At 49.3% G+C, this 16,462-nt stretch overlaps 1 protein-coding gene across 3 annotated transcripts in view; it reads left to right on the top strand.

Moving 5' to 3' along the window:
• smg (sterile alpha motif domain containing protein 4 smaug) overlaps nt 1-16,462 on the top strand; it is a 138,885-nt gene that overhangs the window by 37,803 nt on the left and 84,620 nt on the right. For all 3 annotated transcript variants that reach the window (XM_084582500.1, XM_084582497.1, XM_084582498.1), the window contains exon 2: nt 3,639-3,687. The gene's annotated coding sequence lies outside the window, so the exon portion shown is untranslated. The remainder of the gene's footprint in view (nt 1-3,638; nt 3,688-16,462) is intronic.

Below are 16,462 nucleotides of genomic sequence, written 5' to 3'. Positions count from 1 at the left end.
TTAACATGAACTCCTCTGGGCAATCACGGGAACGTGCCAATGGGCGGGCGGTACAAATCAGAAGCATATTCGAGACACGCCTAACGGCTGAGTAAAAGGAAACAGATTGAAAGCTCGTGCGATACACCTGGCGGCTAGTCGTGGCACTGCACTTTGGTCGGCGCGGTCGCCGCACCACTCACGTCTTGTAAGTTATCGGCATATACCAGGTGTTTCAGGAAATTCCTGAGTTATAGTTAGTTCAACTTAAAATAAAAAATGAAATATTATTTGCAGGAACTAGCGCTCACCCGCGGCGGACAGAATATGCTGCGGCAAGCAGTTCCCGAAAACATTTTTTTTTTCTTAATTCAAGCCCGGCATATACCGCAACTGCAGCGTGGTTAGTGAATAAAGCGTAGAACCGCGGATGAGACAGCGCTGCCTGTCGGAGTGATTTCTTTCCGCCGGCAAGATTTGAAGGGAGTTTTCTTTTTTTAATTTTATTTTTTTAAATTCTGGAGACGGTGCTCACCGAAAGGTAGCACGCAGGAGGCGTTCTCCGCGGCTGCAGGCGCAGCCCCGCCGTAATCTGCCACAGCCGCACGTTGCTTGGGCTGAATGAAACGAGCAGCTGTCATATAGCGCGGAGAATGTGCGCGCGCTGCCGTCGTTTACTGCTTCGCGGGAGCTGTCTCCTCCTCCCCCTTCCTCTTTCGCTTTCTTGTTGCGTGCACTTGTGCCGCGCATGAGCGGGCCTGTACAAATGTCGCTTCAGTTTAATGAGCCACTAGCAGCGTGCGCAGGCCGGGATACCTTCGAAAGTATTGCGGGTTGTAATGCTCCGAACGGAGGTTGTGCGTCAGAATGGACACCTTTTTGTCTCATCTGTAACGCCCTGCGCAGGCGCCTACAATAGTCTCCTCGTCCTCGATTTCCGCGTAAGGGAAACCTAACCTAACCTATATAATCTAACAATGCGGAAACTCGATTAAGCATGGTCGTGCACGGTTTGCTGTGTTTTAACTCCTCCATCACTTTCTGCCTGCGAACCTCAGGGACACCACGGCTAGGTCTACCCCGCCGGGGTGGCGCAGTGGTTACGGCGCTCGACTACTGTTCCCAAGGACGCGGGATCGAATCCCGGCCTCGGCGGCAGCTTTTCGATGGAGGCGAAAAGCAAGGCGCCCGCGTACTGTGCGATGTCAGTGCGCGTTAAAGAACCCCAGGTGGTCGAGATTCCCGGAGTCCTCCACTACGGCGTCTCTCATAGCCTGAGTTGCTTTGGGACGTTAAACCCCACAAACCAAACCAAACGGCTAGGTCTAGACGACACGAAGCTGTCGACAGTATTCTGAAAGGGGGCGTCCCAGTAGGAGAGCTAGATTGGCGAGCTTCGGCTCTGCATATCCAGGGTCAACCAAGCTGAACCACATGCATTTTTTTTTTGTACTACTCCAAGATGCCCACGTAGCTGCGCTTCAGGGTGCTTCCGAATGCGTTCTAATTGGCAGCTCATGCTCCTGTCGGCCGTTTGGCGACTGCAGATTTAGAGAGTTGGAGCGTAGCCGGGTAGCCGCGCGACAAATACGACAGCGCGTTGCATGTCTGCTTTAGCTGCATTTGCCGTACGGTGGCAGTTGCCGTCTACTTTACGGCATTGCTGATAACTGCCTATTATTGTACGCTGCGTGCACTTGGGAGACTGTAAAGCGAGTTACGTACAACCCGGCCGGCCGTCCTCGTACTTAGTGTGCGCCTCTTTGTGCAAGTAAAACGACCAAAACGTGGTTAGTTTGCTCCGTGCCGCTACTAACTGCATCACTGCAGCGAAGACAAACCGCGCGGAGTGGAACGCCGTGAGAAAGTTGCCGGAATTGGGTCGCTTTTCTTTTTTTCTCCCTTTTTGGTATCAGTGCTCTGGATTCTGATTCTGTTCTGCTGCGCGCTGTCTGTGGGGAAAGCGCGCGCATTGCCTTACACCACACTGATAAATGGAACGGGAGAATTGGCGCGAATGGGAGCGCTAAGCGGCGAAGTAATAGCAACAAAACGAACACAACGGGGCCCGCCTCTATAGTCGCGTTGAGTTCGAGCCAATTTGTACGATTCCTCGGCGCTGCTGGTCGCTGGCCGTGTGCTAAGTGTTTTTGCGGCCTCGCGGTGTGTCCCGCTGATTGCGCGGAATACAAATTTTCGCTCCCGGGCTATTTGATTGATTTGCTGCATGTTATTAATGCGTAAGAATTGTTTGGCTTGTAGGCGGGTTTCCATGGGCGTGACCTTGTCGGCGCTGTAAAAGAGGAGCTAGTATTTATATCGGAAAAATAATGGTACCATCGGATAGAGCGTCAAGGAAAGGTGTGCAAGTTACAAAAATGGTTGATTTGGGTTATTTAAGTAATTAAATAGAGCCAATTAAGTGGTTTAGTGGAAAGGAAAGGCCCAGTTATCTATCACTCGCGGAACCCCGCTGACACATCTCGCGGACAACACAGCAACGCCCACGCTCCAGTGCAGATCCTGCAGTGATCTCGGAGAGAGAGAGAGAGAGAGAGAGAGAGAGAGAGAGAGAGAGAGAAAAAATAAACATTTATTTCATCTATAGAGTTTGTGGTGGTTAGATGTCTGCCATCTTCCGTAGCGGTGGTCGTCCGCCCTTATTCCAGGGCCCCGCAGGATGCCGCCGCCAGCTGGGCCCGTCGGATCAGACCTTCTTGGTCTTCCCGTCGGTCGCTGGAGAGCATTCCCTCCCACAAACCCGAGTGTGATCTCGGAAAAGTTTTTGCCATATACCATTGCGAGAATTTCAGTATTGCAGTGCCAAACCTTTTTTTTTATTTTTGTAATAATTTTGTCGGCCTAGGTCTTTTTTTTTTTTTTGGCTGTTAGGTGTAATTCTGCCAGATCTGCTCATTCTCTGCTGCACGTGTTGTTGCTTTTGCACGCTGAAGTGCAGTCATCGGCAAGCTGCCCGCCGGGGTGGCGCAGCGGTTACAGCGCTCGACTACTGTTCCCAAGGACGTGGGATCGAATCCCAGCTGCGGCGGCCGCTTTTCGATGGGAGGCGAAAAGCAAGGCGCCCGTGTGCTGTGCGATGTCGGTGCACGTTAAAGAACCCCGGATGGTCGAAATTTACGGAGTCGTCCACTACGGCGTCTGTCATAGCCCGAGTCGCTTTGGGACGTTAAACCCCACAAACCAACCAACCTTCATCGGCAGGCATCGCATTCACACATTCACTGAATGCAACACAACAGATGTCGAAGACCTCACCCGAAAGCATTGCAATCCCGGTACTATAACGTTTGAACACATCTATGAACATATGTCTTAAATTGTCGGGCGAAATTCGTTCGGCTGTGGTGTTTTTCGTGTCCAGGGCGCCTGCGTGCATTCATTCCTCGTATACGGCGGTGACAATATGTCTCGACTGCTGCGACGTTTCATTAGCGTGACCCTTCATTCACACTAATGAATGAACAGCGCGTGTGTTGTGGTGCACGTATACGGTGCCGCCATAGTGTGTGACATTGTATCTAAGAGTTCGAAAGGGGTCGGGCGCAGGAGTCTATCTGCCTCGCGGCCTCGGCCTTGCGTTTTGTGTTGTAGCCGCTGTGACTCTACGTGCGTAACCTCTGTCTCTCCCTATCTCGCAGGTGGCCTCGGACTCGCCCCTGACGACGGTGCCTTCCCGGGCCAGCTCCGGTGAGCCTGTGCTCGCGCACGATGTTTTAACTATCATCATCAATGGCACGACGAAGTTGCGACGTTGGCAGTCACGCGGCGTCACATAGTCGAATTTGGCCGCTGTCTGTCGTAGTCCTGGAGCGATAGCTGTTTTCTATGCGGCGTCGGAGTAACACATCAGCCGCAGTGCGTCACGCCGATAGGTTGTTAGGAAGGTGGAGTAGATAGGAGTGGCGTCACGCACGACGTCATGACAGAAACCACTTTGACAGGCTAGAATGGAGTGACATGTATGACATCATGAAAGCGCTTTTAAGCTGGTTGGAGAGTGGCCGTCGCTGGTACCGATGCAATGACGTCAGCGACCAGGGTTGCCAAACGGATGACGTCGCATGCATTATCGAGATTTCGCTCCAGCCTAGCTTTCGCGGACACTTGCGTGCGAGCGTAGCGAACTCGTTCACTTTTTTGGCTTTTGTAAATAATATACAAAGCTCCCCATGTCCTTTATTGCTATCGCTCCCCTGTGTACTTCACCTCGCTATACTTTCCCTACACCTTTTTCTTTCCCGCCGGCCGCATCTCGGTTGCTTCAGATGTCAGCAGTTTCCGCGGTTCGCAACACTCTTTTCCTTCTTTTTTGATTATTATTTCAATAAACCACTACCACTATATACCCCAGTTATCGCTGAAAATTGTTTCACCACAGAGGTATACGTCTGGTACATTTCATTCCATTTCTGGCCGAAAGTGCCTCATGCTGTTGAGTCGCGTGAGGTGTAGAAGTTTTAGCTGACACAAAACAAACAAGCAAACAAAACAGTGCCGCTCTGTTGCCATTGTGTTATTGCGTAATTAAAACAAGATAATTATGAGGAGCTCTCCACTACTCGTCCGCTCTAATGTTCTCTCGACTGGACGGCGAGCCTGCCTGGAGGACTGGCACAAATTGTCCGCGGTTAGGCGGGACTTCCAATTTTTTTTAGTCGCGGACCCGTACCGTCACGGCGCACGGGCGTGACGACCTGATACGGCAGTGGTAGGCAGCCTTCCTGCCGTGCTCTTTTCGGGCTCGCTGCTGCTTCTGCACCTACACCGTGCGTCCGCGCCACCGCCGTCACCGTGGCGCACCTCCGGCGACGTTTTGGTATGGCATTCCGGGGCGAACCCCCGCGGCTATTTAGAGAGTCGGGCGTGCGCGCGCGCCGCGGTGTCTGACGACTGCGAGCTTTTGTGTCGGGGCCTCGAACTCCTTCGGCTGCGCGCGGTCTTGGGTATAGATAGGTGCGCGGGCAGCGGCGCGTGCGGCGTTTCCTCAAATGGGGACTCTTCCGCGTGTGTGCGGGTCGGCCGTCGCCGACATCTCGCGTTTCCTCCTCGAGAAAGTGAATGGAATACAAAGGAATAAGAATAAAAGTAAGCTGCCTTTCGTAGGAGTCCGCTTTGCGACGGGGGTGGGGAATGCTCGTGAAAGCAGACGGTTGGCGCCGGTCTAAATACAGTCTCGAAGAGCTTGGTTCAATCGAAAAACAAAACAAATGAAACGCTGTGTGCGGATGTACAACTTGGAAGCAATCGCAATCTCTCCTCGTTCCGCCCCATTGAAAAAAGTTCGGCGTGGCAATGACTTCACAAGATTTCTCATACAAGCTCATACAAAATACGTAACAAATCTCATACGGTGTCATCATTATCATAAAATATCTCGCGTAAATTGATTTGTGCGATTTTATGAGATTGTATGAAAAATTTGTGTTAGGTTATTGCCTCGCACAATTTTTTTTTTCAGTATGGACAAAGGTTTGCGTGCCGCCGTGGCAACGGTGCCTGCGCGATGAAAAGTTCCCGAACTATACCAAGAGCCACACTACATCCAAAGCCACCTAGACTGGACAAGGCCAAAAGCCCTACAGCGCGGCTCCCTAGGCAAGCAAGGCTTGTAGTCTGCGGGCCTTTGATCGAGTCTGTCCGTTCCTCATCGTTTCGCATACTTAGCCTGATCCGCACGTATCCCGCCCAGCACGTATAAGTTTGGCGTGGTCGCAATTTCCGGAGCCCTCCACTTAAGGCGCCTCTCATAGCTTGAGTCGCTTTGGGGCGTTAAACCCCACGAACCAAGCTAATACGAAATGTGAGCTGGAATTAAGCGGTTCTTAATCAGCATGGCAAGCAGCGGGAAACGGCTTGAAGAACCGTGAAGAAGCTACACTCCCATCCCTCCTAACTCCCTAATTACCCAAACAGCGGCCGAGAGCAGTCCCTTCATTCAAATACAGGCTTCATTCATTCAATCAGCAAACCATTGTGTGAGTACTAAAATGTACCGAATGAACGGAGACAGTGCCTGTATTACTGAAACAGGGTGCAATTAACACGCGCGCACACATTTCGCATTCCGTATCCAGATGCTATTTACTTCCACTCTGCTTCACCGTCGACGACTAGGCGCCCGAGGATTCTCTCCGGGGTGCTGTAGCCCGTTGGCGGAGTCTAATCTCCTCGGGGATGCCCCTCGGGTACCTCAGGTACCTCGGGGATGCCCCTCAGGTACCTCAGGTTCCTCGGGGATGCCCCTCAGGTGTCTTCCCGCGGCGAGCCTGGTTTCCCGCTTTCAAAACCACTTACAGCTTCAAAAATTGTTTTCTGAATTCAGCTCTTGGTGCGCGACATGGCAAATGGCGCTTAACGTCCGCAAAAAAGTTAGGACTTTTACTAATAAAACGGCACCTTCTATATTTACTTACAAAATTAATAGTAACCCCATCCAGAGTGTCCTTGAGTACAAGTATTTAGGTCTCGTCTTCACACCTACCATGTTGTGGTCCAAACACATAGATTTAATAACCTCAAAGGGGAGCTACAGGGGTGGCACTGGCAAGTATCCGTGCGGGGGCGGAGGATAGGGCAGCCCCGCCACGTGGGGCGCCATAATGGGCGGCGGCAGCGTGGCGGTCTGCGTCGCACCATAACCGCAGCTCCTAGGGATACCAAGCGATTAATATATAAATCTTTAATACGTCCGCTACTTCAACATGCTTCTCCTGTATGGAACCCGCATAAACAACGTGAAATTAACCAAATCGAGGCAGTCCAAAAGAAGGCCGTTCGTTTCATATGTCACAGGTTCGACAGGGATTTTTCGCCTTCAACAGCACTTTCATCACTAGCCTTGAAACCGCTCTCAGCTCGCCGACGGACTGATTCTTTGAAGTTTTTTCATTCCATTGTTTACATCTCTTGTCGGACCACTTCAAATGATTACCTAACTCCCGCGATACCATCCAAAACGAGAAATCACCACAGCCTAAACATAGAGCCTTATTTTGACCGCACAGACACTTTTAAATACACTTTCTTTCCGCGTGTAATCGAATGCTGGAATTCCTTGCCTGGTCATACTCGTTCTCTTCCTTTAAACTCGTTTTTAGTTTCTATTTAATAATTTTTGCCGCTTTTAACTGCGTTTTGCTCGTATTCTCTCTGCTACTCACCTTTTGTTCTGTTCCGTGTTGTTTTTGTTTTTGCCCACCCCTGTGATAGCCCAATAGGGCTGCAGTATGTACAAACAAATAAGTAAATGTGTGCGTGCCGTGCGCCTGGGTCGTCGACTGGGCCGGTTTCGCTGCCTTCCGTGTTTCTGGCCCGACGGGATTAGAAGCGTCAGTTGGGCGACCGCCGCCATTTACATACTGTAGCCAGACGGCGCGCGAGATGCTTTTGTTGGAATCGCACGTGCCCTGGCCAGGCTCGCTGCATGGGCACCGCGCACGCGTTTCCTTCTCACTATTTATACGTACGGTGCGCGCGCCGTATGTGGGTCGCTTGTTTTCTGCCGGCCGTTTCGCTTTTCGCGCTGCCCGCGTCACGATCGGGAGGAGATCGTCTGGTGAAGGAAATAAAATGTAAATAATTTTAATGAGTGGTTGTGTTTTGCTGCTTTGGCTCACACGCACACACACGCCGTTGATCGGCAGCAGTTGTTACTAACGGGGTCCGGGCGTGTTGTACGCGAAAAAAAAAAAAAAAAGGAAGATATTTTTTCGAACAATAGCAGTGTCTGCATTGGGGGTTGACGGCACCGAAGAAAAATGTCCGTTGCGCTGTCACTCCGGAAAAGTAGACTCGCGGGGCCAACAAGTTTTATTGGTGCTTTCGAAAACCTGTACATTCTGGTCCCGATTCCCGGATTCTGTGTAGAGGGATGAGGGAGATCTGGAGTGCAGTTGGTGGCAGAAGTAGTGACTATTATCTATTGCGTGTGATTACGTGTGACTGACTTGTGAGCACTGTTTATGTGGCGCTAGGGTGGAGCGATTGCCGGCAGAACCCGCAAGGCTAATCCCACCTGTAGTCAGCAACAACCTCAACTCAGCCTCCCGCGTTTAACGGAATCACTGAGCCTCTCAGCAGTGACTTGTTTTGTAAAGGGAGACAGTCTCTGCGGTTGCTACCAGCGCTGCTCCGCTAGGGGAAAACCATTACTGGACATACTATACTAGGGAGCCGACAAGATATAGGCTCCCTAGGGCGGCGGACGTTCGAGGCAAATGAGAAGCACTCAGCGGCTAACATGAAGCAGTTTCCACTGCTGGTAATACACAGGAAGCAGGCACGTATTATCCAAAGGAGAGCGCAATCCGCTCAAGCCGCATCCGGTTCTCGTTGTCTTGACAGTGCTGCTGTTAGGAATTTCCCTTCAGAATCTCTTTCCCTCTTTTTTTTTTTTCGCTTAGTACAACGAACTGCCTATGTCCAGTCCACGCAGGAAAAAAAAAAATAATTGGCTACGTGCCTGAAAAAAAGTGCAGTTAATTACCTTCATATTGACTTAATTTCCATGGTGTCTGAAACTGCAGACGGAACATTGAGTGGGAGGGGGGGGGGGGGGGGTGTTGATGAGTAGCACGAAGGTACTCTCTGCCGCCGAACCGCAGAGCTTCATAATAGTTTCGACGATCCAGTGTTCTTCGACGCGTGCTGATGTTTCACAGCACGCGGGCTTTTTCTTCTCCCCCCTAACCTATATTCGTCGCCCTCCTGTCCTCACGCTGGCAGCATCTCAGCAGCCGTGATTGCCGAGCCGCCGCAGCGAGCCTGTTTTCGGAGACGTGAACTCATTGGCGCCGGCGAACACTTCGATGCTGGTTCCGAGACGTACGACGGCGCTTCTCCATTTGGTCCACATCTCACTGTGTGCCGAGAGGAAGGGCCGTGCCATTGACCTTGACCCCTCCGCCCGCCGTCTCATCAACGCCCGAGAGTGCGCGCCGGTTGACGTCAGCGTGTGTGTCGGGGAACCCCTCCTTGAGGCTCCATATCCACTTTGGGTTCCCTCTACGGCCGGTTCAGTCCACTCTCATCAAGGGGGGAGAGGCCGACCTGCTTTTATCTCTCCGCGACTGGGACCCTTCCTTTTTTTGGCCCCGGCGGTGGTGTAGGTGCGCCACTCTTGCTTCCGCGTCTCTTTTGGTCAGACATGGCAGTAATTGAATTACAGTAATGAAATTACTGTAATTTAATTACTTTGTTCGGTAATTTGCAACGTAATGAATTACCTTTTCAGTTTGGTAATTTAGTAATGTAGTGAATTACTTTTTGGTAGTAATTTCGCAGCAAAGTAATTAATTCCTCTCGAAATTACTTTTACTAAAGTGCGCCATCACTCTTTCAATAGACAGCAAAGTAGAGTGCGCGAAAGCAGGAACGACGTGCTGTAATCCGAAGCCAGCGTAACGGATAGGCAAAAGGAGACAGAATTGAGCAGAACTATAGTCAACTAGAAATACTCTGGAGAACAAGTTGTTGTTTTCTTTAATAGCTTTACTTAGTTTTTGCAATTATGGAAACTAGAAAGTAATTTTAAAGTAATTGAATTACTCAGTAGAAGTATTTGTAATGTAATTTCATTACTTTTGGGGAGCAGTAATGAGTAATGTAATTTAAATACCTTTCTGCGATTTTCAGCAAAGTAATTAGTAATGCAATTTAATTCCTTTTCAAAAGTAATTTTGCCATGTATGCTTTTGGTGAAGGGAAGCCCTCCTTTCTATTGGTAATTGGTTGAGGCAAGAGTCCGGAGTGCGGTTATTGAGGGAAAAAAAAAAAAAAAGCCTTTGCTCACGACCTTCATGTTTCTCGTTCTCGGCGACTTCTCAGCAGGAATGCCGGCGTCGAAATCGGTTTCGAACGCGAATCGCCCTTGTCCGGGAACACCTCGGTTTTCCAGCGTCGAACTCGCCCTATGCGTCATACGGCATCCTCTCTGCGGTTGTTTCTCAGTTTCGTATCGATCGGTTACGCTTTGCGTCTCTTTCCCGCGTAGCAGTCAGCCCTGGCCGAGTTTCTTACCGAACAAATTCGGCGGACTGAAACTAATTGCTCCGCATCTTGTCCTATGCAGGAGAGGGGTACGATGACTTTTTGAACTTCGCTGAAACGCGATAAATTCATAATTTCTGAAGGCTTTTAATCCGCGATATATTTAATATTTTATATATTATTATTTTAATATTTCATGGCCGCATTTTATCTCCCCCTTTAATTCTATCATTTTCCTCGCCATTCTTTCTCAATCTTTCCCTCCCGCTGCTGCTTGCTGCTGGTGATAGTTGTGACCAACTTGGCTAATATCTTAGCTGTTGCAACATAGTAGCCTTGTTGATGTCCAGGACCGATATACACTGATGGGGAGATCGAAGCCTGGAAAAAAAAAAAAAAATAGTATCCGCTTGTCCTCTTTCAGCGTTGCTGCGCTGCGCACTTGCGTGAATACATTTATACATATGCATGTTGCTCCCCCCATCCCTTTAACTATCAGTTCGTCATCTTAGCGGCAGTCTCGCGGTGAAAGTGAAAGCGCGCGACCTTCCGCGCCCTCCCTGCATACCTGGTCGACTTCGTGATAGCAGGGGGTGCGTTATCAGCGCACGGTCGCCATCGATATGCACCTTCCTTCGACTTCTTTCTTTTAAGAGGCGGAAGATTCTGTGCGGCCAGGCGATACTGGAGAGAGAGAGAGAGAGAGAGAGAGAGAGAGAGAGAGAGAGAGAGAGAGAGAGAGAGAGAGAGAGAGAGAGAGAGAGAGAGAGAGAGAGAGAGAGAGAGAGAGAGAGAGAGAGAGAGAGAAAAGGAATGAAGCGGCCGGCTTGCTGATTGTGCGAGCACTTGCGCTGGAGGATACATCTGCATGCGCCAACCGTTTCGGGCTCTTCCGCTATAGCACCTGACGCTGAATGCTCGCCGTGTGCGATGCCCTTCGGCCCCTCGAGATAAGGACTGTTGAATAAGCTCGCGATGCTCGGATTAGGCGGGATATCTTGCGGCTGTTTCTGTGTTTGAGCGAGTGCGCGCGAGCCACGAGACAAGCTATGGGCCGCTGCTGTGAGAGAAAGTGCGCTTGCTTAATAACACCGCGGCCGCATCCGGTATGTGTATACGAACAAGCTGGTTAACCTCCGGGACTGATGGAATCTGACCTGGTTGTTAACTGGTTCTTGTTTAATCGTATTGGGCCCTCTCGCAGAAGTGATGTCTACGGCGACTTTTGTCTTTCGCGTTGCTGCGCGCCCTGCTTGAGCAGGCGGATTAGGCAGATGGACCTCGTACGTCTTTGCGATTTGGCACTCGAGGACATAAGTAGTCGGGGTGTCATTGTACAAAGGCGGAGGTTTATGGCGCTTTAAACCGATAACGATTGAAAAATATTTCATATCTCCAAACGAAATTCGCTGTGAGCGAATGACGTCAATGAAATAAAGTGGCGAATGTTGGAGCGAACCTAATAAGCCGTGCGTTGGATGCCCAATGCGATGGCTGCAGAAGGGAGCGTAGGGCGCCAGCAGGACGAGCAGTCTCCTCGCTTATCATCATCATCATCATCTCTCTCTCTCGTTCCTGTACGTGTTTGTTACTTCTGGTTCGCGCAGTTTTCTCTCAGGTTCGCGATCACTCAGTGCACATTATCGCGCTGTGTTTTTTTCCCATGTAGCCATTCTTCCTTCGGCATTTTGATCGCTGCCTAGCATTCTGCCGCCAGTTTATATGAGTAGGTCCTGCGCGCGGCTTTTTCCCGCGTTTTTCATGCTAGCATTGTTTTTTGTTTCAAGTTAGGTCCTGCGCGCGGCTTTTTCCCGCGTTTTTCATGCTAGCGTTGTTTTTTGTTTCAAGTTAGGTCCTGCGCGCGGCTTTTTCCCGCGTTTTTCATGCTAGCGTTGTTTTTTGTTTCAAGTTAGGTCCTGCGCGCGGCTTTTTCCCGCGTTTTTCATGCTAGCGTTGTTTTTTGTTTCAAGTTAGGTCCTGCGCGCGGCTTTTTTCCCGCGTTTTTCATGCTAGCGTTGTTTTTTGTTTCAAGTTAGGTCCTGCGCGCGGCTTTTTCCCGCGTTTTTCATGCTAGCGTTGTTTTTTGTTTCAAGTTAGGTCCTGCGCGCGGCTTTTTCCGCGTTTTTCATGCTAGCGTTGTTTTTTGTTTCAAGTTAGGTCCTGCGCGCGGCTTTTTCCCGCGTTTTTCATGCTAGCGTTGTTTTTTGTTTCAAGTTCTAGCGGTTGAATTACGCAGATACTGACCCTACTCCTGTCCCCTCCTCCTCTTCTACGAAGTCACTGCATCGCGCGTCTGGTGGCACTCACTAGCTGGTGTGTTCCACCTTTGCAAAAGCGTGGGCTGCATTTACTTAGGTCGCGCCTTGTTGCCTTAAAAGTCTATCTTCGGTGCACGCATAGTCCTCGCAGTCTAGGGGGCAGGCACACTTTGGAGGGTGCCAGACCAGACCGTCTCGATCCCAGATAGCTGATGCTAGGTGGCGTTGCACTCTAGTTTTCCCTATACAAGGGCTTTAGTTTTCCCTTCAAAGAAACAATTAGCCATATTGTACTCGAATGTGATGGTATCCATCCGGAAGTCGATGCAGGCGCAGTCACTCTTCCTGAGGTCGTAGGGTTTAGAGATACCAGTGGCCGGGTGAATGAACCTGCGGTGGAAGCTAGCAAAAAACGATTGGAAGATTGTTGGCTTAAAAACATAAAAGTAACATAATGTTAGTAATGTAGAAGCAAAAATTCAATAAATAGAATGATGGCATAGTTAACTGATGTAAAACAATAATTAAGATATGAAAAAAAAAAAAAAAAAACGAGCATGATAGCAACTGCTACCACCCCGTTTCAAAGGGGACGCTCCTATATTCCATCCATCTCTTCGCCATCGGTTTCGTGTTGTATATACCACTTTTTCTCGCGACTTTGTCATGTTTCACCCTAGGTCAACCTGGCAGGCTGCTTGACCATCAACGGGCCAGAGGTCACAGTGTAAATGTATATAAATAGCTTAACCACCTATGGTGTACCACTGCTTGACCTTTGACCTTGTCTTTTGACCTTTGACGGCGCCTTCGACTCCATAGTCTCTGCGATGTAATCGCCGCAAAACCATGTTTGCCCATGTCCAAACTGAACTTAACCAAAGCAAAACGACGCCCTCTCTTCGCCTAACTAGCTAGGTTTGGCATGGTTAAATCAGTCTTTTTTTTTTTTTTTTTTCGCAGTTTATCAATTTCTTTACGGCGCGTGGGAAGGTTATACCGACTGGTGAGACACAATACTATACGCCTTTCCTTTCCTCGAGACCACTGCTTGTCTGAGCGGTCGCGTGAGTATTCGCGTTAAAAAACGAACAGATGGAAGGCGACGAAGCCCCGCCGCAGTGGCTTAGTGGTTAAGACGCTCGACTACTGAACTGGAGTCCACGGGATCGAACCCGACCCCCGGCGGCTGCGCTTCGATGGAGGCGAAACGGAGAGACGTCCCCGTGCGATGGGGAATTTATTAAAAAATACCAAAAGTAAGTAGAAAGATTTTTGCCGCCGCGGTATCTGTTATCTCAATTTATGAGGCATCTGAACTGGCGGGGCGGAAATTAAGAGATAGCGAAGAGAACCTAAGAAATGAAAGAAGTGTGCGACAGGGAGGGAGGACAGGGATGTCAAGTGTACGTTAAAGATCCCCAGGTAGTCGAAATTACTCCGCACCCCCCCTACTACGGCGTCTCCTTCTTTCTTTCCGCTTGCGCTCCCACATTCCTCCCTTGCCGTATACGGTGGTGGTGGTGACAAACGTTTGTTCGTAATAAGGTCAAACATCGTATAACAGCGTTGCGGGCGGCCTTTGGGTTTCCGGTTGTGGCGTCCAGGGCGTGCCTAGTCGCGACTTCCTCCGCCCAGGTCACAAGCCGAAGTTGGATATGCGGCTCGGTGCTGGACAAAGCAACATCCCACTACTGCGGACTGCTAAGGTGCCAAGAGACAGGGGGCAAGTTTGCCCGGCAGGAGTATATATAATATGGGCATAGTAGGCGCGGGAGCGGTTCAGGTGTCCTCGGGAGAAATTATGACAGATACTGCGCCTTTCCTGCCCTGAAAACATTTCATTTCATTTCATTTACAAGATGACAGTCCGAAGCACTGGGCGAGATGCTACGGCGATGGCCAATTCTGATCCGCCGTTTTTCTTTTCTGCTGCTATATATATACGCACGTCACCGGTTATATTCCCAGCCGCATTTTAACCTCTTGTGTGTATCAGCAGCGCGAATACAACCAGGAAAAAAAAAAAAAAATCAGATAAGACAGATTGCCGAACTTTCAACTTTATTTGAAGAAAGTGAGACCCGCACTTATATACACACACCAGGTAAACGCCCGCCAGGAGGAGTTACCAAGGTTATACGTGACAGTCGGGGTGCGCGACCGAACTGGGAATCACCCGTTGTCTAGGGCATCGAAAGATAACGAGAGATTTGAGGCGCAGTTGGAGTTGTGCGTTCTGTGGTTGATGCCTACTACTACTAACAAGAGAAGCATCATTGCTAAAACCACACTAGACAATGAATTTCATGACGTAATGCTCAAATGACGTGCAGGTAAATGTCCCGCCGTGGGCGTTTTTACCTTGTTTGTATATAAGTGCGAGTTTCTGTTTCTTGAGTTTCTCTTTCTTGAAGAAAGTTCGCGCTATGTCCAATCTGCATTTTTTCCTTATTGCTAGCCCGGCAGACAGTGTTATTTTAACCTCGAACGGTTAGAAATTAACCCCCAAATGTTCAAAACAAATAAGATGTCTTCTTCGTACGCTGAGCGTCGTAGTCGTTCCTTTGCATTTGACGTTCGAGAAGGGAGATTTCTCTCTCTCTCTCTCGGTAATTGAAACTTAGAACAGGACGAAATATTTTTTTTCGTCAAACTGTACAGTAGTACAGTTTAAGGGAATCCTTTCGCACATTTTTTTACTAACAAGGAAAGATAAACCATTATGTGAATTCTATGGTGAGGAGCTCACTGTAAATCACATTTTGATTGCATTTACACAACTAGAAGATGTGAGAAAAAAAATATTTTACCTTATTTTATACGCAATGCATCCCATTTCATCCAGCACTGCTTTTAGGAGAACATACACTTGTTAATTTTTCTCACGTTTTAACGTTTCTCAGGAAATCCAACTTTTTACACCAACTATAGTAAACTAGACACCTATCCCTGTGTTTTACAGTAATTACATCCCATCTCATCCAACACTGATTTTAGGAGAACATGCGCTTATTCATTTTTTTTTTTTCACAAATTTGAACAATTCTCAAGAAATCGTTTTTTATGGCATTTACAGTAATCCAGACATCTAACCCTGTGTTTGGCGCATGATAGCCGTAGTTGCTTATGCGCCATAAAACTCCATATAACTAACTTTCGTCCTCTTCTTTAATCATATGTAATGGGATCGGAGCTTCAGTTCGCATTAAAATGAAATGCCACTGTTTGCTGCTTTCGAAGGGTCCATTTACGGTTCACTTAAGGGGCCGGCCACATTATAGTGGCGTCGGAGTACGTGGGGCCGTGTACGGGGAACTCGAGACCGCGGGTGTCTTTACAGGAAGCGAGCACGATTCTCGCCGGCCGGTACCACTCATCCCTGGTCCTACACCACCGCTAAAAGGGCTCCAAACGAAGTTTCTACCTTCTGCTGACTGGCCGCAGCCGTGGAGTAGGCGCAGTTGTGCACGTCCCGTAGAGGGCAGCGCGGCTCTACGTCCTCGCTGTCGGCGCGTTTTGTTGAGCATCGATAAGGGTGTCGAGGTGTCGGAAACAGTTTACGTTTGCGTCTGGACGCAGTGCTTGCGGCCGCGGTCGCTGAACTCACCGTATGCGATTGCTGCTTCTTGCACGCTTGTCGGAACGTGTACGCTCGGCTGCGGGGGTCCCTGTTGTGTTGTCGCGGAGATTTGTAGCCCCCCCCCCCCCCTCCCCCTCCTTGTTGCTCCTGCTTACTTGAACGGCGTAGGTTGCGTTAATATTAAATGCATATTTTTCCTACTGATATAACAGCATGACCGTGAGGGTCGGCAAAACATATTTTCGTGGTGGTAGATGCAGCGTCTGACATGCGTATATCGTTGCAGAACCCTGACGTGGAAACTATCGCTAATGCAGTCCGGCGCTTCATCTCGTCAGTCTTGTGGATTTTGCGCATGCCATGGTGTGATGGCGAGGAAACTTTTTAAGCATCATTGCTTTAAAAATTGCTTATAATTTGTTTTTGTTTTTTTGAAGCAACTCTATGCGTTTACTGGTCACTATAGGGACAGCTCGAGAGGGTAAGGCTAGGGGGCATCAAACGCCGCGAAACAGCTTTAGCGCGGCATCACACCCTCCAGAATTCCTCTAGACGCCAGTTCTCCCCGTTCCAGGTGATATAGAATACAGGCAAAAAGAAGCCAGCAAAAGTAAACATTATTAGTGTTCGTCCA

This window comes from Amblyomma maculatum, chromosome 10 (assembly GCF_055883805.1).
Source record: "Amblyomma maculatum isolate TAMU_Amacu chromosome 10, ASM5588380v1, whole genome shotgun sequence".
Classification (NCBI taxonomy): domain Eukaryota; kingdom Metazoa; phylum Arthropoda; class Arachnida; order Ixodida; family Ixodidae; genus Amblyomma; species Amblyomma maculatum.
The sequence above is the reverse complement of the archived record's forward strand: the minus strand, read 5'-3'. Positions and strand labels throughout refer to the sequence as shown.